The sequence below is a fragment of the Caretta caretta genome, chromosome 1 (genome assembly GCF_965140235.1).
Source record: "Caretta caretta isolate rCarCar2 chromosome 1, rCarCar1.hap1, whole genome shotgun sequence".
Classification (NCBI taxonomy): Eukaryota; Metazoa; Chordata; order Testudines; family Cheloniidae; genus Caretta; species Caretta caretta.
Window position 1 is genome coordinate 79,648,557 of NC_134206.1, and position 23,160 is coordinate 79,671,716.

The 23,160-nt window shown below is 42.3% G+C and overlaps 1 protein-coding gene across 7 annotated transcripts in view; it reads right to left on the reverse strand.

Annotated features, from left to right (window-relative positions):
- The window catches only part of KLF12 (KLF transcription factor 12), a 370,886-nt gene that overhangs the window by 297,229 nt on the left and 50,497 nt on the right, over positions 1-23,160 (reverse strand). Inside the window, exon 1 of one of the 7 annotated variants that reach the window (XM_048852258.2) lies at positions 22,911-22,948. The exons of 5 other annotated variants lie outside the window; for them this stretch is intronic. The gene's annotated coding sequence lies outside the window, so the exon portion shown is untranslated. Of the gene's footprint in view, positions 1-2,463; positions 2,483-22,910; positions 22,949-23,160 lie in introns of those variants that run through there. One more of the 7 variants, XM_075129020.1, reaches the window with a different exon arrangement.

Below are 23,160 nucleotides of genomic sequence, written 5' to 3' on the forward strand. Positions count from 1 at the left end.
TCCAAACAAACAGACACATACATGCATATAATAAAACAATTCCCCACAATGCCAGTCTCCATGGAGCCATGAAGAATTTTATTTTTCTATTTGTCTTTTATGCTTTCTTGCAATTTCTCCAAAAAAATTCGAACAAATAACTCAGCCTTTTCTGAAACCATATAGAAAGGATTCCTTTTGCTAGAAACCTCTCCTCTTATAATGTGCCAGTTTAATTTCACAAGCTGCAGTGAACAAGGAAGTCACGTAGCCTTAGAAACAATACAGAGAAGAATAAAAAGAAGAAATGGAATTCCTGTTTTAAAATCTCTCTCTAAGCACTGGCACACTGGGCACAGAATCCATTAAAGTTCTATATAAACTACTAAGTGGGCCATATTCTGCTCTCCCTTATACCTGCACGGCCCCACTAAGAAGCTGCATGTGTAAGAGCACATTATCCCATTATAACCTCTTTCCCATTTATGCATGTTTATTGATTTAATTTTTACAATTTATAATTGCATGTTAATTATTGGTAAATTTTCAGTAGTGCTTAAATGACAGACACCTCTGTCCCAGGGAAAGTCAAAAGGATTTAGGTGCCTCTGTCACTTAAGGACTTTAGAAAATGTTACCGTGTCTTACTTTTGTTGTCATCCTCTCTTTGTTGTACTACTTGTTGTACAGCCTCCTTGGGATTCCTCAACAGGGCTTCTATTAATGTTCCTCTATTTGTGCAACATGCTACTTTCATCAGGGAATTAAATAGACACAATCGAGGCAAATTCTCATGTACATTAAGGACCTTTACACCACTAATGACAGTGTAATGTAGCCTTACAGTACGTGCAACTGTAACTTACTTCTAGGGCAAGGCTCCTTTACCTTACCAAAGCAGGGGGGCCTTACTGTAATAGAGAATATGACACAGCTTATTTAAAAATTACACTCCTGTCGATTTTTTTAACCTATTACTATTATTGTTGGAAGCAACACCCAATATTATTATAACTGAAAAGACATGGATGAGACAGTCTCTGATTTTGCAGTTTTCTTTTGAAAATGATAGCACGTTGCTGTAGGTCAGGTTTCAGAGTAGCAGCCGTGTTAGTCTGTATTCGCAAAAAGAAAAGGAGTACTAGTGGCACCTTAGAGACTAACCAATTTATTTGAGCATAAGCTTCCGTGAGCTATAGCTGACTTGTAGCTCACGAAAGCTTATGCTCAAATAAACTGGTTAGTCTCTAAGGTGCCACTAGTTCTCCTTTTCTTTTTGCTGTAGGTCAGTTTCCCTGTTTGCCCCTGCAATCAGCAAGGCCAAAATCCTGCAAACGCTCATCTGCATAAGGGCCCCTGCACTCCTGTGCAGTCCCAAATGAGGCAGAGGCGCTTCACATAGGGCATGTGGTTCTACTTGTTATAGGACCAGGCTGAGTCTCCCAATGCGTTAGACCGGGGGTGGGCAAACTACGGCCCGCAAGCCACATCCAGCCCACCAACCGATTTAATCTGGCCCTTGATCTCCTGCTGGGGAGCGGGGTTGAGAGCCACTCCACACGCGCATGCCGCAACTCCGCACGGTTCCCGGAAGCAGCGGTATGTCCCCACTCTGGCTCCTACGTTTGTGGGCAGCCAGGGTGCACCATGCGCTACCCCTGCCCCAAGCACCACCCTTGCAGCTCCCATTGGCCGGGAACTGCTGCCAATGGGAGTTGAAGGGCAGTGCCTGTGGATGGGACAGCATGCAGAGCAGACTGGCAGCGCCTCTGCATAAGAGCCGGAGAGGAGACATGCCACTGCTTCCAGGAGCTGCTTGAGGTAAACACCGCCCAGAGCCTGTACCCGAGCCCCTCCCAAGCCCCAAGCCCCTGCCCTGATCCCCCTCCTGCCCTCCGAACCCCTCAGTCCCAGCCCGGAGCATCCTCCTACTCCCCAAACTCCTCATCCCCAGCCCCACCCCAGAGCCTGCACCCCTAGCCAGAGCCCTCACCCCCACCCCACCCCACAACCCCCTACCCCAGCTTGGAGCTGCCTGGAGCCCCCTTCCGCACCTTGAACTCCTCATTTCTGCCCCACCCCAGAGCCCCCACCCCCAGCCAGAGCCCTCAGCCCCTTCTGCAACCCAACCTCAATTTCAATACCCAAATGTGGCCCTTGGGCCCAAATGTTTGCCCACCCTTGCATCAGACAGAAATAGACAAGAAAAGTAGCACAGTGCAACTGGAGTTATCTCCATTACAGGAATGGTATCATAGTTTTGGCAATACTACTCTTGTGACCAGATTTGACAAAGTACTGAATTTTGAAGTGAAAATATGGCACTGTGCCCAACAGGGTGCTGTATTCAAGGACAGAGTGGCTGAATGCCCTGTGATTATATCACCCACGCAGGTACCCTTTAGGGAGCACATATCACACTGCAGAGCAGAGTGCCGTAATTTCATTTTAAACATGGGTAATGCTATATAAGGGCATTCTTACCATCAGGTGGCCAGATGGGACCACAGTCTGTTGAAAAGAAACAAACACAGATCAATAACTACAGTTTGATTCGTATGCTTTAAATATTGTCAAAACATGTTCTAGGAGAAGGCTGGCGCACTTCATGGTCAAAACTTAATAAATACAAATACTTCTATATGAAGAACTAAACATCAGTTTAATTAAACTGACTTAAATAAGAATGATTAGGTGTTCTCAACAAGAGAAGAAAAAAAACCCAGTGAGAAAAGCCTTTATATTTAAAGAGCCAATGGAATATCAGATGTTCTTTGCAGTATGCAGGCTATATTTCTTCAACAGTAGGAACTTGTGAAACACTCAAATGAAAACAGAAAAGCATGAATTCATGAGGGATCCTATTCCAAACTCTTACAGTTTTAAACTGAAAATAACTCTTTCCGTATTGATTCTTTTTTCCTTTTCCATTTGTGAAACACTAATTTTTGTCCTCTCCACTTGTTAAAGAACCCAGGCCCACATCTCTTACTTCTATCTTTGTGTCTGTACTGCCGTCCTTCCAAATAAGCAGTGTAAATGACCATTTCAGAGCCCTGTGTCCTGTGCTGACTTGTCATCGCAAAGGATGGTAAATCTCACCCTTCTCACTCATGACCAAAGATGGAGGAAGCTCCCTAGCATTCCCTAAAGAAACTCAGGGCATTGCTTTTGCTTGAGGCCCTCAGAGCATATAACCAACCCTGTGTACTTATGAATCAGCATCACAAATATCAGTATAGCTCTCAGAAAGACACTTGTTAGTAAACTTAGTTTCCCTCTGATGGATACATGGCTGCCTCTAAAAAAGCAGAGCATGAATTACATCCTTGCCAATCAATACATGAAAGCCATTAATAATTTTGAATGAAAATAACCCTGAAACACACTGGAATAGGAAACAATTCTGGAGGTGTAAAATGAAAAAGCGGAAAATTATGCAATAAAAAGTGATTATCCCTACCACTGGCTACTGGTTATTTCTTTACTTCTCAGCACCAGATTGATGCATATAACAAAAGAGGTTCTACTCACCTTACTTGTACAGTCTAATTGGCTTTAATAGTACAACACAAGCAGATTTTCTCCCTATATGTTTAGAATCTAGTGGTTTTGGCCACCAGGTTTTAAAGACCAAATACAATGGCTGAAAGATGATGTACAGTAAAACTAAACAGGAAAAAAAATCCCTTTGGGGATTAATCTGAATGAAAAAATAATTGGGGATAAATTTGCGATTCTTATGAAAGACTAATATTTTAGCACTGAATCCCTCCTACTAAATAGGAACTGTTAATTCTCAGACTGAGCCAGATTGTGTGGAAATATTTATGATGCGCACACACATATCCACTCTGAACAAGAATGGCTTATTTTGTTTCTGATCTGAATTGCAGACGTAAAAGGCACTAGTCCACTTTAGCAGCCAGTCTCCTTCCCACAAAATATTCCTGGAAAACTAAAAGGCAGACAATGCACTGAATAGAAACTTCTCTCTTATTGCACGTAGCTCTTATAATATACTGGTGAAAATCTCAAAACTGCATGTAGCAATTACCTCACACAAAGTAAGGAAACTAGTTATAAACTATAATTAATTAAAGTAATTGAGCATGCTGTAGACCTATATATTTTTGAAATGTAGAGTACACTGGTCCAAGTATACTGAAATACATGTCATCAGTGCCCATTTGAGGTATTTATTTAAATAAAATTATTTTAATCCTTTAGTGATCACGGGCTTCCATACCTCCCTCTTCCTGTTGTCCAATAAGATAGAAGCACAAACCTAAATAACATCGAGATCATGCTATTAAACCTCTATCATTCAAATATCTATGTTTCACCTATCAGGAAAATGTAAGAGAGGAGAGACAGATTATGATGTAAACAGCACAACAGGGATAGGGTTGCCAGGTGTCCGATTTTTTACTGGAATGCTCAGTCGAAAAGGGATCCTGGCAGCTTCGGTCAGCATAGCTGACCGGGCCACTAAAAGTCCAATTGGCTGCAGCAGGTGGCTCCACACAGCTCCCAGAAAGGGCCAACATGTCCCTCCAGCTCCTAGGTGCATAGGCAGCCAGGAGGGCTCAGCACACTGGCCTTGCCAATGGCGCAGACGCCACTCCGAGCATCAGCTCCACAGCTCCCGTTGGCTGGGCCCGTGGATGGAGCAGCACATGGAGCCCCCTGGCCACCCCTGCACCTAGGAGCCAGAGGGACATGTTGCTGCTTCCCAGGAGCCACCAGAGATAAAAGTGCCGCCTGGAGCCCGCATCCGAAACCTCCTCCCGGACCCCAAGTCCCTGCCCCAGCCCTGAGCCCCTTCCGCACCCCAAACACTACAGCCCACACCACCAGCCAGAGCCCTCACCCCTCCTGCACCCCAATCCCCTACCCCAGCCCAATGAAAATGAGCAAGTGAGCAAGGGTGGGGGAGAGCGAGCAGTGGAGGGAGGGGGGATGGAGTGAGTGGGGGCAGGGCCTTGGAGAAGGGGCAGGGCAAGGGTGTTCAGTATTCTGCAGTCAGAAAGTTGGCAACCCTAAACAGGGATGACACTATAAAACTTCATGGGAAGAAGAATGTATATATTTGTTTAATATCCATTAAGACAAAACATTTTATTTCAGGAGTGACTTATTCCACAGAAAGATGGTAAAAGCATTTGGAGTTTCATTTAAATTTTCTACAGCACAGTAGTAAAGAAAACTTCATCCACAGCAGAGACTGGGTCTCTGAGAAATTGGGGAGTAGGTGTAACAGAGAACATTCTAGATGGACTCTTACATCATGGCACCTTCTAGTGGGAACTTTTATGTGTAGAAATTTCATCTACCCTGTAATGTGCAGGGGAGGACAATTTGTTAAATTACATTATATTTCTGCAGTTTTTCTGTGTAATATAAATACATACCCAGCAGAAATAGCCAAATTATGAGTACATACTGCAATTATATTATTCATGAAAACCTTCTTACCCTGTGCACAGATGGATGACTCGTCATTGTGCCCAGAGGGCTCTTCAAGCCAAAAGAGGATGCCAGATAAAGGGACAACCACTCAAGCCCACAAACCAAGCGTATTATAAAAAATAAATAGTGAAGCCTTTTGGATTTTTTGAGAAGATATAGGAGAGCTCTAACTTGCATTCAGGACAGTTCTGGGAGACCTACAAATTTAAATATGCAGTATGCTACCTTCAGATTATTCTTGTGGTAGTACTTCAAAACAAGGAGTCAAACATGAGGTCACAGACTCTGCAGCAAGCTTGATTTAACTTCTGCTGGATTCTGCTGCACTGACACGCTTCAGATTCTGTGGCAACTTCAAATACATTTTTTAAAGGAAGTTAAGTTTTGACTGAATTAAATGTCAAAGAGCCTAGTACAATCACTTCCTTGATATTTATTTGATATTAAATGACTCCATTTCCTCTGCCCTTATATTTTTTTCTGTTTTCAATGCACTATTGAACTTTATACTGAAAATGTGCAAGTGTAATGATGAAGCTGATTAAGAAGGAGCTGGTTTTGAAAAAACAGTTGCTGCTCTTTGCACCTGGGAAGAAGAGATGGTTTGGGAGTACAAGGAGGAAATTGGTAGTATGTTCTGGACAGACAATCAGCAGCCAAGTTGTTAAACAATTACGAGTTTGTTTCACGGTTAAAATCCAAATAGGATGAATGGGGGGCAGGGCATACCTCTCCAAGCTAGTTTTCAAATTGTTGATACAGACCACTCATATCACTTTACATTCTTTATTCAAATTTGGAAGGTTTTCTTTGCAAACATAAGACTATCTTTTTATAAATGAAAACTCAGATCCTGTAGCACAATTCTGTCGCGAAGAGGTGAATTCAACACAAATCCCCATGGCCACAGATTACAGGAGGCTCTAGATATAAACATCACCCACGTGATAAAAAGCCAGGATAAGGGTGCTGTATGTAAGTGGCTGTCAGAAAATCTGCACCCAACAGGGGTAGAAGTTAGTTGCTCCTACAGTATTATGTTTCCTACAGAAATGCTACACCACTTGCCCTCTCGCCAGGAGCAGAGCAGGGCAATTCCTGGGCATGGTTCTCATGACCTCAGCAAAAGCAATCTACACAGCCAACAAGACACTGCAGCCAGAAAGAATATTGGCACACATCAACACTGCCTTTGCAGGGAACAGGTGTGCTGATTTGGCAGATGGTTAGGCCATTTTCAAAGCACTGACCAAAATTTGACCTATTGCAGTCTTGCAAAATTATCATGGAAATTTTACAAGCCCTGACACAAAGTCTCCTCTCTGCTCCTTACCATGGTGATAATGAAAAGGAAATATTATTTTCCCTGTCTTTTCTAAAGAAAAAAAAGAGGGGTTACTCAGCCTGAGTGAGCAGAATTTCTCAAGTACCAAAGGACAACCTGAAAGGAAGTCTTGAATTATTGTGCACAAGATTTATACTCTAATAATAATCTTTGTTTTATGTCTATTGCACTGATGTATACTGTTTTGCTACAAATTTAACTATTTTATTTAAAAGGACAAAAATCTTCTTTTAATGTATTTCTCTTTATTTTACATTCATTATGGAGTTTCATCTTCCAGTATATACTGAGTTTATATAGATTGTAACAAAGTGAATGTATCCCTTTTTCAAATATTTATTTTCCAATTTCAAATATTTATTTATTTATTTAGTAGGTTTCACTAGAGAGAATTAAATATTGAAAAGGAGTCTGGAGAGACTGGTTCCTTTAACCCTTTTCATGTGTCCAACAGGCATAACAAGACAGAGCCCACAGTATGTTCTGAGCAAAGCTATTTATGCATTTTGACAAGTGTTAAGAACAGACTTCTGATTTGGTACAGTCTCACCAACTCTTATGGGGGAAAATAGATCCATTAATAAGCTTAACATGGAAATAGCAGCACCTAGCTTGCCTCAAATTCTGAATCCCAGAAATAGGAAATATATCAAAAGTCTGATTACTCATGAATAAATTAAAAAAAGTTTTTCACTTCTTTACAGCACCTTCCATTCTTGAAGGTAGTGGTAGGTGTTTTAAAGAAGAACAGTGTTTTTATCATCATCATTAGCAACAAATATTTCCTTCTATCCAAGGATCGATCTTCAAGCATCTTACAAAGTTTAATTTAGCTCACCGCTGCCTCTGAAACAAACATTATCATTCCCAATTACAGATGTGGAAACTGAGGTGCAGAAAAGCTAAGTAACTTTCCCAATATTGTATAAGTCAGTTACAGAGATAGGAATAGATCACAACTCTCCCAATTCCTAGACTGGTGTTACACACACAAATTCATGCTTCTTCCCGCGTTAAAGTTTACCTCAAGTTCAAATCAAAACAAGTCTCAGTGTCTGCATGGCTAAGAACAAAAGATTTCAAGATTCAATTTAGCACTACAGAGCCCAGATCTTTATCTCAATCTTTTTAGCTAGATATATTATAAGAACATTAATTGAGCCACAGAAACAGCCTCTCAGCATGGTATATTGGCCCTTCTGTTTGGGCAGAGGTGTGAAATGCTTTTAGATAAACCTATTTATAGCTCAAAAAGGTTTGGATCAAGTTCTTACTTGATCTAAATCACATTGTCCATTGATAGAAAAAGGTAAAAAAAAAAAATCAGAAATAATTAAAAAGCAGCCTTGGAGTCTGTCAACAACAGGGTTTATCTCAGTGGAAGCATGCAAGATCCAGAGAGGATTGGAGATATCTAATCAAGAGGTATTAATTCTATTCTCTATAGTTTCTTATACAGTCCACACCACCATAGTATCTGAGTGCCTTCCAGTAGTGCAGTAAATGACATGACTAACATCAGCCACATATGGTTTGTTTTCTCTCTTAACCTCTCCCTAACAGAAGAACTGCATGTGCAATGTAGTGTTTTGGTTTAGTAGGTTTACAGGATTTTTATATGTGCGCTGCTATGTATTTATATGCCCTTAGTAGTGGGAATATGGGTGATCAAAGGAGGATTAGGGCCTCAGGGCAGAAGGAATGGCCTCCATGGTAGTGGTGAAATCTGGGTAATTTGGAGGATCATTAAACAGGAGGCAGGAGGGATTCTCTATGGCAGCACATCCAGAAGCTCCTAAAGAAGGGAGGAGCAGGATCCATGTGGTATATACCACCTCTTTTTCACTTGGAGTACACTGGAAGTAGATTTTGTTGCATGAATATTACCAAATGCTGTACAATTATTTATTTAAGTTCACACTCAGATTGTTAACTAAAAAAGACAAGGCATCTAGTGAGCTCCAACATATTTCAAAGTTTCTCCCAAAGCGCTAAACATATGGTGTCCTAAACATAATTCCATATTTCTACTTCCACCCCCTACATTCCCTACTTTCAAAGGTAGTTCCCTCTACATGTACATTATATTCTAAGGTAACATCAAAATAAGTAGCTCAAAATGTAATTTAAAAAAAAATCTCCATTATTGCCATACTAACTCCCCCTCCGTACAGCCACTGAATTTTCAGAAACTCCCACCATTCGGCATGAAATTTTCCAGGCTTGGTCTCTGCCTGAATTGGAGGGTTTTGTTTTGGAAAGTTAGAGAATAAAACTTTTCAGCCATTTTGAAGCATGAGGAGAGTGGAAAGATATACTTTGCCAAATATAAACACAGCTGTGGATAGAAAAGGAGCTTTGCCTTCCTCATTCCATGTGCATCTCATGAAATGAAAGCAACATAGTTTCTAAGGCTTGGACATGTAGGGATCTCTAATACAGACTTCCTGAAATGTAGTGAAGAAGGGCCTTGTCAGGTTCTTGGGATCGGATGTTCCGTTGGCACCAAGACAAATATATCCATATCATGGAATTTATTTATTTTTTTAATAAAGTAAACACACACACACACACACCAAAAACTACAAAACTCAAAAAAAAAAAAAAAAAGAAATCGCATGCCTTGGTGATACTGAGGCAATATACTTAACTCTGTAGCTTGCAAGTTTTCTGGTATTACTACTCCCATGCCCCAAATCTTCTCTACTGACCCTTCAATTTTTCTACAGTAATAAGCATAAAAACTTCCATCTGCTATTTGATATGGCCTGTGGACTGTGCTTTCCTTCCTTTACACGGTATGCAGGAAGATATGCTCTATCAAACTGCCATATGTTTCAGTTGTCATACTAACACCAAAGAGGTAGCCAATGTGCTCTTCCAGGTTACGTTCATTCATAGAAACAATATTTGTCCACCTCTCCCTAAATTCTGGATTTCTGATCCTAAATACCAAAAAAGCCCTCGGGGATTATTAAAGATTATCTACATAACAGTGTGTGGACCTGAATTCCCTCTAATCTGCATGGCCGCTTACACTCAGGGCTGCAGTTGTGTGCGGGGGGGGGGGGGGCGCGGAGATGCCTCTCCCCCAGCCATGGCACCCCTCCCCCAGCCCGGAACCTGCCACAACCTCTGTGGAGATAGAGGTGGTTAGGGACTATTTAGAAAAGCTGGACGTGCACAAGTCCATGGGGCCGGACGAGTTGCATCCGAGAGTGCTGAAGGAATTGGCGGCTGTGATTGCAGAGCCATTGGCCATTATCTTTGAAAACTCGTGGCGAACGGGGGAAGTCCCGGATGACTGGAAAAAGGCTAATGTAGTGCCCATCTTTAAAAAAAGGAAGAAGGAGGATCCTGGGAACTACAGGCCAGTCAGCCTCACCTCAGTCCCTGGAAAAATCATGGAGCAGGTCCTCAAAGAATCAATCCTGAAGCACTTGCATGAGAGGAAAGTGATCAGGAACAGCCAGCATGGATTCACCAAGGGAAGGTCATGCCTGACTAATCTAATCGCCTTTTATGATGAGATTACTGGTTCTGTGGATGAAGGGAAAGCAGTGGATGTATTGTTTCTTGACTTTAGCAAAGCTTTTGACACGGTCTCCCACAGTATTCTTGTCAGCAAGTTAAGGAAGTATGGGCTGGATGAATGCACTATAAGGTGGGTAGAAAGCTGGCTAGATTGTCGGGCTCAACGGGTAGTGATCAATGGCTCCATGTCCAGTTGGCAGCCGGTATCAAGTGGAGTGCCCCAAGGGTCGGTCCTGGGGCCGGTTTTGTTCAATATCTTCATAAATGATCTGGAGGATGGTGTGGATTGCACTCTCAGCAAATTTGCGGATGATACTAAACTGGGAGGAGTGGTAGATACGCTGGAGGGGAGGGATAGGATACAGAAGGACCTAGACAAATTGGAGGATTGGGCCAAAAGAAATCTGATGAGGTTCAATAAGGATAAGTGCAGGGTCCTGCACTTAGGACGGAAGAACCCAATGCACAGCTACAGACTAGGGACCGAATGGCTAGGCAGCAGTTCTGCAGAAAAGGACCTAGGGGTGACAGTGGTCGAGAAGCTGGATATGAGTCAGCAGTGTGCCCTTGTTGCCAAGAAGGCCAATGGCATTTTGGGATGTATAAGTAGGGGCATAGCCAGCAGATCGAGGGACGTGATCGTTCCCCTCTATTCGACATTGGTGAGGCCTCATCTGGAGTACTGTGTCCAGTTTTGGGCCCCACACTACAAGAAGGATGTGGATAAATTGGAGAGAGTCCAGCGAAGGGCAACAAAAATGATTAGGGGTCTGGAACACATGAGTTATGAGGAGAGGCTGAGGGAGCTGGGATTGTTTAGCCTGCAGAAGAGAAGAATGAGGGGGGATTTGATAGCTGCTTTCAACTACCTGAAAGGGGGTTCCAAAGAGGATGGCTCTAGACTGTTCTCAATGGTAGCAGATGACAGAACGAGGAGTAATGGTCTCAAGTTGCAGTGGGGGAAGTTTAGATTGGATATTAGGAAAAACTTTTTCACTAAGAGGGTGGTGAAACACTGGAATGCGTTACCTAGGGAGGTGGTAGAATCTCCTTCCTTAGAGGTTTTTAAGGTCAGGCTTGACAAAGCCCTGGCTGGGATGATTTAACTGGGAATTGGTCCTGCTTCGAGCAGGGGGTTGGACTAGATGACCTTCTGGGGTCCCTTCCAACCCTGATATTCTATGATTCTATGATTCTACAACCAGAGGACAGGCACCCCTCCCCCAGCCCAGCCCAGCCCCTGACCTGCCGCGGCTGGGAAACAGGCACCCCTTCCCCAGCCCAGCCTTCTCTCTCCCCACGTAGCCCCCGGTGGAGCCCCACAGCACCCCAAACCCTTCATCCCCAGCCCCACCTCAGAGCCCACACTCCTGGCCAGAGACCTCAACCCCCAGCACCCCAATCCTCTTCCCCAACCCTGAGCCCCCTCCCAGACTCTGAACTCCTCAGCCCCACTCTGCCACATGAATTTTGTTATGTGCACCAATATGAAGGTGATGTGTCACACACTGTGACGTTATTGACAAACTGTGACAGTATAGATCATTGTTGCAACCAGGGGTCCTATGGCTGCACCAGTTCTTATACAGAGGAGGCCAAGTGGGATGTCTATGGGAAGGTTGTAGTTTGCTGGTCATGATTATACTGTCTATATGTGTGTATCATTTTTGTATTCGAAGTTATGAATATTAGCTATGTCCTTGTTTGATTCTAAGTAGCCTCAGTGAAGCACTTGGTCAGCTTCTTGAGAAAGGACTATTTTTCGTAAGTGCCTGAATCAAGAAACACTTAACTGACAATGGACTTTGGGAGATGCCAATCCACATCAGACCTTTCCTGGGGATGTTCAAACTAATGTGTAAACAATGGCGTCAGCCTGCAAAAAGCTGTATCATTCATAGACATGTGACTTGCCCAGGTGACTCTAAACTCCATCTTGTTGAAGGGATTTTACACAGGAGAACAAAGGGGTTTCCACCCACAAGAGAAAGACTATATAAGGCCCTGGAAACCCCTCCATTTTGTCTTCAAAGATGCCTGAAAGAAACTGGAACAAAGGACAGCAACTACAGGGCTGTGAGTGATTGCTGGACCCAGACTAGGAAGGAGTCTAGTCTGTCAAAGAAGAAGCTTACTGGAACGTCTCTGAGGATGAGATTTACCTGGATTTAGTTTCCTACTGTATTAGGCTTAGACTTGCATGTTTTTGTTTTATTTTGCTTGGTAATTTACTTTGTTCCGTTTTACTTGGAACCACTTAAATCCTACTTTTTATGTTTAATAAAATCACTTTTTCCTTATTAATTAACCCAGTGCGAGTAATTAATTCCTGGGGGAGCAAACAGCTGTGCATATCTCTCTATTAGTCTTATAGAGGGTGAACAATTTATGAGTTTACCCTATATATAAGCTTTATACAGAGTAAAACGGATTTATTAACTGTTATTTAATAACAGTTATTAATAATAATAACTGTTATTTATTAACTGTTCTCAGTTAAGCCTGCAGCTTTTGAGGGACGGAGTTCAGACCTGGGGCTGTGTTTGCAGCAGGCAAGTGTGTCTGGCTCAACCAGGCAGGGTTCTGAAGTCCCAAGGTGCCAGGGAAAATGGGCTCAGAGATTGTCTCAGCACATCAGGTGGCAGTCCCAAGGGGGTTTCTGTGACCCAACCCATCACACACATCACCTCCATATTGGTACACATAACAAAATTCATTCCGCACATGGATGGGAAAAATTAGAGGGAACACTGAGGTGGACAGCTTGTTAAGAGTATCCAGGAAAGCAGACAGCTTTACTTCTTCTCTTTGGTTTCTTAAGTGAAATATATATCTCTCAGTTATGTGGTTTGGGGCACCTTGTTCTTTTCAAATCACTTCATTCATGTCTTTATACTCCATCTCACCTGCTCCTTGAATGGAACACAACTATTCAACAACTTCAAACTCCTATATTCCAACCAGAGTTAGGAAAATAAATCTGTTCTTGCAACCATTTCTCGTGTCACTGTGACAAATATTGCAGCAGTCTTTGTACACACATTTAAAAGGCTTCAGTTTTGCATCAGAGTAGACACTGGCCATTTTCCCATAGAAACCATGAATTTGTTGTGGAAACCATGACTTTTAATGCACACCACAACTTTTTATAGTTGCTGAAAATTTGAATGACACTGTAACCCCATGTGCAAGGTCACATCATCAATCGGGGCAGGGCAGGTCTACACTGGGAACTTACATCAGCACAGCTACATCTCTCAGGGGAGTGAAAAATCCACACCCCTGAGAGAGACAGCTAAAACAACCTAATCCTTCATGTGCACAGCACTAGGTTGACAGAAGAATTCTTCCGTTGACATAGAAACCGCTTCTTGAGGACACGGATTACCTACGCCAACAGGAGCAGCTATACTATTGTAGCATTTCAAGTGCAGACAAGCACCCACTGAAATTTGGCCCAACTGCCCTTCCATCATTCAAATTTGGCCCAGCTGCCTCTCCATCATGCTTGCCCTCGAGAGCCAAGCAGGTCTTGCAGGATCTCTTCTGTGCCGCTGCTCTGCTTTGCCAGGCAGGTTGCATACCCTGGAATACTGCACCAAAACCACATGTTTAAAAACTGTGGCTATAACTTTTAAACCAAAAAAAAATCACAACTTCCTTACAGTCTTATCTATATACAACCACTTTTACCTTGTTTATTTTTCTTCCTTTCTTTTTAGAAACACTCTGATCCCCTTGATATTTCAGAAGTATGCCATCCTTATGACCAGTGATTTTCTTATCTCTCCAGATGCAAATAATACAATTTATGCCTTTTAAATCAACTATAATAACTTTACTCGGATGACAACAAGAAATCCAACCAACAAAGCACCGAAGCCCAATAGTTGTGCTGGGTTCTTAGGAAGATGCTTTGACCTCACTCCCCAGGACCACACAGCAGCTTACAGAGCTACTCCACGAATGACCATGTGTGTCCCTAATCCTCTGGCCCTAAATCTTACCAATCACCCTTTCACTGGCCCACCCATCATCTGACTCCCATTGCCTTGGCTCTGGGCCATACAGGAGTTTGTGCCTCCCAAATTCAGCTCCTCTGTTCCCTAGCAGAACCACGTGCAGAGGCACCAGAAGTGAGGGCTCCATTCATCCCAAAGCGGATATTAATAGCTACATGATTTAACAAAGACTTAAGAAATGTCACTTCTGACAAACTGGTGCCAACTGATGATTTTAGATTACTCAGTTTTTGGGTGCCCAACTTGAGATACCTTAAAGGGGCCTGATTTCAAGAGAGTTTTACGCACCCTCTTTCAAGGTCCCCAAAATAGGGCATCTAAAAACTGAGACAGACACCTTAAAGGGGCCTGATTTCCAGGAAGTGCTCAGCACCTACCTCTTTCAATTTCTGGGTGCTCATCTTCAGACACCTTGAAAGGGAGGCCGAGTACTTTCTTAAAATCTGGCCTTTTTAAGGTCTGATGCTGGGCACCAAAAAATCACTATGCACTTTTGAAAGTCTTGGCTGTCAATGTGAAGGTTCGCAAAAAGAAAAGGAGTACTTGTGGCACCTTAGAGACTAACCAACTTATTTGAGCATGAGCTCACGAAAGCTCATGCTCAAATAAATTGGTTAGTCTCTAAGGTGCCACAAGTACTCCTTTTCTTTTTGCGAATACAGACTAACACGGCTGTTACTCTGAAATGTGAAGGTTGCACTTCCAGCCTTAGCACTGCCTCCTCCCCCCCAAGAGCAGGCTTTACAATAGAGCATTTAATGGCATAATGGCCTAAAATTTTTCAATTACTATCTAATATCACTTTTCTCCCACCATCTTATAAATGCTTTTGTATTTACCTCAATTGTACAGAACAGAGCCCCTTCCCAGAGTTCCAGGCACCTTCACCACAAATTAAAAACAGCAATATAATAGCATACTCACCAACTTCCCCAAAACCCAAAGAACAACATTTACACCTACAATATAGTGTAAACAACAGGCAGGTCGAAGGTTGGGCTAACCTGTTTAAACTACCAATGTTTAGTGTCCGTTTTAAACATCTGCTGAAATGCAACTAACAAAGACACTCACCCGCACCTAAAGAGTAACAAGATAAGGAGTGTAAAATCTAAGGAATGAAAAGCCAGCAAAATAGCAGTGAAACAACAGATTTTTCAGAAGTTGGTTAATGCAAGTATTTCCAACAAGAAAAATAGCAAGTCAAAGGCCAACTTCATCTTTCTTGCAGCTTTACTGAAACTAACAGATTTGCGGGGAAGGGAGGGGTCGGAATTCTTAGCACACCCTTTGCAACCCAAGTAATTCTCAGGTTAATTAGGCTAAGGATGAGTACCAGTAGTTGATTGACACTTACTATTTCACAATAGTATGCTAGCCAGAAAGTTTGGTTTGCATGTCTGTCTAATTTGTTGTTATAGACAAAGATTAATAACTGCTTGCATATGTTTCAGAGGAACAGCCGTGTTAGTCTGTATTCGCAAAAAGAAAAGGAGTACTTGTGGCACCTTAGAGACTAACCAATTTATTTGAGCATGAGCTTTCGTGAGCTACAGCTCACTTCATCAGATGTATACCGTGGAAACTGCAGCAGACTTTATATACACACAGAGAATATGAAACAATACCTCCTCCCACCCCACTGTCCTGCTGGTAATAGCTTATCTAAAGTGATCAACAGGTGGGCCATTTCCAGCACAAATCCAGGTTTTCTCACATCCCCCCCACCCCCATACACACACAAACTCACTCTCCTGCTGGTAATAGCCCATCTAAACTGACCACTCTCCAAGTTGGTAGCCTGTTTCCTCTTGTTTTTTCCTACCCCCCCCCCCAGATGTTCTGGTTTAACTTGGATTTAAACTTGGAGAGTGGTCAGTTTAGATGGGCTATTACCAGCAGGAGAGTGAGTTTGTGTGTGTATGGGGGGGATGTGAGAAAACCTGGATCTATGCAGGAAATAGCCCGACTTGATTATGTAAAGAGTTGTCACTTTGGATGGGCTAGCACCAGCAGGAGAGTGAATTTGTGTGGGGGGGTGGAGGGTGAGAAAACCTGGATTTGTGCTGGAAATGGCCCACCTGTTGATCACTTTAGATAAGCTATTACCAGCAGGACAGTGGGGTGGGAGGAGGTATTGTTTCATATTCTCTGTGTGTATATAAAGTCTGCTGCAGTTTCCACGGTATACATCTGATGAAGTGAGCTGTAGCTCACGAAAGCTCATGCTCAAATAAATTGGTTAAGTCTCTAAGGTGCCACAAGTACTCCTTTTCTTTTTGCTTGCATATGGTGCTTTATGCATAAATATAGACTATTTATATAGGAGCAGATGCATCACTTGAGGGCTTATTCTCCCCATGACCCACGTCTGGAACTCCCATGGATCTCCAGCATATTGAGGGGAGAATGTGCTCCTTATAATTAAACTGTAATCCTGAGAGTTTCTTTACAGGTCAGTACTCTCAGTCTGAACACCAAGACATTTTGTGATTGAAAGAAACGGATTTACTTGGCATTCAAATCATAATACGAACACAGAGTTTCAACAAAAGTCAGACTAGTGAGGCCTATCTTTTTTTGGCATGTATTTTAGTTACTGAAAAAGTATTTTAATTTCTGTAATGGAGCAAAGATATTGACTGGAGTTGTCTTTTAACCCAGTCAAGCGAGAAATTCCCAAACAGATTTCACAGAGCTCACACTATATATTTCTAATCTCAGATTCAAATAGCTCCAGGGGAATGAGAGTTGCCCCTTTCTTTCCCTCCCCACCCTAACAGCAGCAATTTCATATTATATTTACTTCAGCATATTACAGCAGTTCTGACAGATGTAGCAATACAATCATGTACTTTTTTCATTTGGAGACTTTGTGAGAGAATATTTTCATCTTTCCAGTGTCTCACCATTGGTATTTAGTTTTAAAAACACTAATTCTCAGCACTCTTGCTTGCTATTCATAATGAAAGCCACAATGGAATCTTTCAGGTTTGTTTGCAACTGTGGTTTCTCTACTTCTTGTAAACAAGGCAACTTCCTGTCTCAGGGTTCCCACTGCTATATCAGGTTGAATCATGGCACCCTTCACAGTCATGACCCCTGAATGCAAGCATACTACAATTCTGTCTAGTTCTATTAACTATGCATTACAGCATGAGATAACATTTCGGAAGCAGCCATTCAAAGCAGGCTACCCCTCCTCAAAACCAACTAAGAATCTGCCAGCATGTTCATTTAGACTGAATATGGTTAACTTGAATCCTTAGCATTTTAAGGCTTGAGAAATAATATTGTTTTGCATTAAATGATGTGTGATATGAAACCTGTTGTACACCTTTAAATAGTTGCTACAGCAAATAGAGCAACTTCTCATTTCAGGGTCCCAGAATCAAATTATGAATCATCTTCCATTCTAAACATATGGATATGGACACACAAAATGGGGCTCTTAATCAAGGAAATTAAAAATATCTTTTTTACTAGATGAAGGGAGGATTCTTTTAGGGGTGATGAATTTTGGAAAACAGCATCTTATCGCTATTTCCTGATCCTGTAGTGGATACTTGATTGCACAGCATGATGTTAGATGTGTTTTCCTATACACTGATAAATTATATATGATGTGTGTCCTACTTCTTATAATAATATTTTTCTCATCATTTCTTGCTGGATTGTGTCAGTTAATGATAGTCTTGGCATTTCTGACCTTTATTTAGTCAAAAAAATTCCATCCTGTTTAAACAAAGGGTTCTGTCTGCAGCTTTTGACAGTCACCATTTTGCTTACCCATGGCAACCTATTCTGTTCAATAGCTAGCGTCACAGTAGCTTGACACAGAGCCATGTGATGTTGTGACCATTTCAGACAACAAATAAATAGATACCCCTCAAGCCCTTTTTGCTAAGACCCTTGTGCAAACTTCCTCAAATCTCTCTGATCTATCAGAACCTCAGTAGAGTTGAAATTGTGATGCTGTCAGTTACTACAGAACATTTCTGCTGGAGGAAAAACATCTCTCTCTTGCTTGCTCTTTCTGTGAGTCTGTACCTCCAGCTGCCTCACTGCACTGTGTCAGTGTATTAAAATAGAACTGGCTTGATGACTTCACTAGTTCTCTCAAATAGGCCAGTTGGCAGACCTCTAACAGTCTGCTCCTGTGTAGAAGAGGTTGGGTTTTTTTTCCCCCCATATGAAAATTCACTTTCATTCTGACTACGGAAAAAAAAAATCTTGCTTTTGAACACAACCTGAAAAATTCACTCACCTACCCACACATGGTGAGTAGGAAGCCTGAGTGAGAGTCATCTGCTTCTACAGAATCTAACTTTCCTTAAAAAATTCTAGCCTTTATGATTGCAAAGATAACCTTCCAAACACCAATTAAGTTAAACTAATGCAATGCTATCTTCTCAAGTCTGCAGACACACTTCCAGTGCTGCAGACTGCTGCTCTGAGCTTTGCCAGGCTACAGCAGAGCAAACTCTACTGCTGTCCACAAGGCTGTGGGACAGCAATGAAACTGACAAGAAATCAGATCAAATTTCACTACTTAGGCTATGAGCAATGGTGGAGGAAGGCTCTGAAGATATTCACTAGATTCAAAAAGGGGGAGAGAGTGCCACAGAGATATAAATGTCTCTAAGAGCAGCTGGAGAGCTGATGGAAGGATAGAGAACTGGAGTTTTTCCACTCCCCTTTGATGCGTGTAAGTCCGTGGTTCCCAAACTTGTTCCACCGCCTGTTCAGGGAAAGCCCCTGGCGTGCCGAGCCGGTTTGTTTACCTGCCGTGTCCGCAGGTTCAGCCAATTGCGCTCTCACTGGCCACGGTTCGCTGCTCCAGGCCAATGGGGGCTGCTGGAAGCGGCGGCCAGTACGTCCCTCAGCCTGCGCCGCTTCCAGCAGCCCCCACTGGCCTGGAGCAGCGAACCGCAGCCACAGGGAGCCGCGATTGGCCGAACCTGCAGACGCGGCAGGTAAACAAACCGGCCCGGCCCGCCAGGGGCTTTCCCTGCACAAGCGGCGGAACAAGTTTGAGAACCACTGGTGTAGGTGAATCGAGTGGCGGCAAAGAAGGGGAAAGAGTGAGACGGTTAAAAAAACATAAAATATTGCAGAAGACTAGGTGGTTCTGTTAAATACATAATCCTTTTCAAACACATATTGACATTTTTTCATTAAAATGCTGTCACTTCACTTTGGATTCACTATATCATATTTTGAGGATATTTTGCTATCAAGGCTGTAAATCTTCATGTACAAAAATCAGTACACATATGTCAGAACCTCATGGAACAACTTCTGGGCACAGCCAGAGGGGAAAAAGTGCAAATGCTATACCATGATCCAGAGTCCCTCAAATCTGCAGGACTGGCATTTTGTAAAATCTCAATGGGTACTTTATACGTCGAGCTAGAGAAGAGAATTCTGGAACTCTGTTTAAGGATCAGGCGGCATGGTCAATACGTTTTCTTGCTGACATTTTGATTAACTTGAAGCCACTATATACCTGCTCATACTCAAAAAGAACCCGAGTACTTGTGGCACCTTAGAGACTAACACATTTATTAGAGCATAAGCTTTCATGGGCTACAGCTCACTTCACTGGATGCACAGAATGGAACATATAGTAAGATAGATATAGATATATATACACACACATACAGATAAGTTGGAAGTTACCAAACAAACTGTGAAAGGCTCATTAGTTAAGATGAGCTATTATCAGCAGGAGAAAAAAACTTTTGTAGTGATAATCAAGATGGCCCATTTAGACAATTGACAAGAAGGTGTGAGGATACTTAACTTAAGGAAATAGACTCAATATGTGTAATGACTCAGCCACTCCCAGTCTCTATTCAAACCCAAGTTAATGGTATCTAGTTTGCATACTAATTCAACCTCAGCAGTTTCTCGTTGGAGTCTGTTTTTGAAGCTTTTCTGTTGCAAAATTGCCACCCTTAAATCTGTTACTGAGTGGTCAGAGAGGCTGAAGTGTTCTCCTACCAGTTTTTGAATGTTATGATTCCTGATGTCAGATTTGTGTCCATTTATTCTTTTGCATAGAGACTGTCCGGTTTGGCCAACATACATGGCAGAGGGGCATTGCTGGCACATGATGGCATATATCACATTGGTAGATGTGCAGGTGAACAAGCCCCTGATGGCATGGCTAACAGACCCCAATGAGAAACTGCTGAGCTTGAATATCATTACAAAAGTTTTTTTCTCCTGCTGATAATAGCTCATCTTAACTAATTAGCCTCTCCCAGTTTGTATGGCAACTTCCAACTTATCTGTATATATATATATGCGTGTGTGTGTGTGTGTGTGTTCCATTCTATGCATCCGATGAAGTGGGCTGTAGCCCACAAAAGCTTATGCTCTAATAAATTTGTTAGTCTCTACGGTGCCACAAGTACTCCTGTTCTTTTTGCGGATACAGACTAACACGGCTACTACTCTGCAACCTGCTCATACTCTGATTCCTAAGAGCATGGATGATTTGTGTAGGGGTTCAACAGGGAGCTGAAGTTTGGCCATGATGCAGAAACAAAATAGTACTGCTCTTACAGCATTCATTTGTGCCCATTTTCGATGCCAAAGCAAAGAGCCGTAATTTGGCTCATTTTGATTAACTGCCTCATACCACGTAGACCTAAGGGGTAACATTTTCAAAAGTGTCTAAATGACTTAGGAACTTAAGTCCCACTTTTAAAAGCCCCTATGTCATTTAGGAGGTTAAATCCCATTGGAAGTCATTGTGACTTAGGTTCCTAAGTGATTTTAAAGGCTTTTGAAACTTTTACCTAAGATTTATGTTGAGTCAGAAATACAGACATAGATCTTTTGATCACACTCCATCTGTTTATTTAAAATGACCCTCTCTAAACCGCTCTAAAGCTGATCATATAATTGAACATAATCACTTGGTACACGGGTTCTTACATTCAAGATCATAGGGAACTTCTTCTGACCAATCTGTTTCCCCCCAAATGGATATTTCCTAGCATTTTAGTAAGAGTATTATGATCTTAGTCCATTTCCTCTACAGTAGGTACTGAGTTTGTGAACTGCCACAGTGCAGGAACTTGGTCCTGCTTTTTTTACAGATGATGGCTTGAAGTTGCAACGGAGTAGAGAGCAGAAGAGGAAACTGACTGAAAGAAGGAATAAAAGATGGTGATGGATAGACACAGAAAGGGAGGAAGGGGAAGAGAGGATGAAGTCAACAGTACTAGCCCCACAATATTTGATCCCTTAATTTTGTTCTTTGTTCATTTTTAAATTAACAATAATTTGGATTACAAATATTTAGAGGGGGCTGACCAAAATCTATCCTGTGACTTCAAATTGTGATTTTGGACAATTTTATTCAGCAGAGAATGCGGACTATATGGCCCGGCGACTAGTGCCACCAAGTCTCACCACCTGTGCAGTCTTTGGCCTGCTGCAGATTGGTGGCAATGCAACTCATGGGGCTAAGATACTTCTGACCATTCCCTTTGACTGAGACAGAGAGGGCAGGGTGCAGCCTCCAGGAATTCTTTACCTTTCCGTCCTTTTTCTTAGAGAAGATTGCATAAGATTTATTAAAAAACAAAACATAAATGGAATTAAAACCTAAAACAGTTTGCTTTATATATGCTGATTTATGCTTAGCATCAATAAGGTTCTCTCAGCTTAGTTACCATGGGGGGAACAGTGTTCGTCCTCTCTCTGATCATTCTTCGGTCAGTGTGTCAGTCTTGCATTCTAGAGAGAGATTCTTTGCTATGTTCAGAGTTCTCTCTTATCAACTCCCTTCCGCTAAATCAACATAGTTGTCCAGACAAACCTCACTTGATCTAGGGCAGCCATCCCCTTTTCCAAAAACAGTTTTCTCCAGTTACCCATGCATATCTAATAAGGTTTAGTGGGAAATGAGCATTCGCTGAGGAATAGGAGTAGTATACAAAAAGCCTTTAATGAGGATTAAGAGCCACCTTTCAAAGGCTTAGCGACCAAGCTCAGAGACCATATTTCACAGACCAGTCTGAATATCTCCACTCCAGATAGTTTCTCTGAAGTCTTTTCAAGTAGACGGGTTGGCATTTTCCTCAATATTAAAACCCTCCATCAATCATTTGCTGTCATTTTGAACTATGAACTAGGGACACAGGTACAGACCTTCTGTCACAGCCCCAACCAGAAACACTGAGGAATTTCTAACTGAGGAAGTTCTGGTATACCCAGGAGTTGCCAGTGCCCAGATTAAAGGTTAGCTGAGTCCAGTACTGTCAAAAGGAAGGTCAGTTTACAGCTTTATCATATGGCCTGTGGGCAATAAGCAGCTGAGTTTTTTAACCTGAGTTGTAATGCATAGCTAGCCATGGATTTACTAGTACTCTTCAGAACACTTGTCCAAAACACCGCCACTAGTGCTTGCTCAGAACCGGTATCCTCTCACTGGTCAGCCCAGTGGCTCCCACTCACTCTCCATATAGTTTTGGTTGTATTTCCCTTTCTGTCCATAGGGAAAGAGGAGCTGAAAGAAGAACAATGCTCCTTGCACTCACCTCCCATTGGTTGTGGGAAGGAAAAAAATCTCTCTCTTCCACAAGTTGCTGCTGGGGGCAGAGGAAGTTCCTGGAAACTCCAGATGAACCCCCAAAGGGAGGTGGGAGATAATATTTGGGTGCCCCTTCCTGTATGAGAGCAAAGGGGAAGAGGTGGGATGGGTAAATGTGATTATGAAAGGAGTTGATGAAATGGTTTATTATTATCTGTTATTTGGACAGGAAGGTCAGAGAGATAAACAATGTGCCC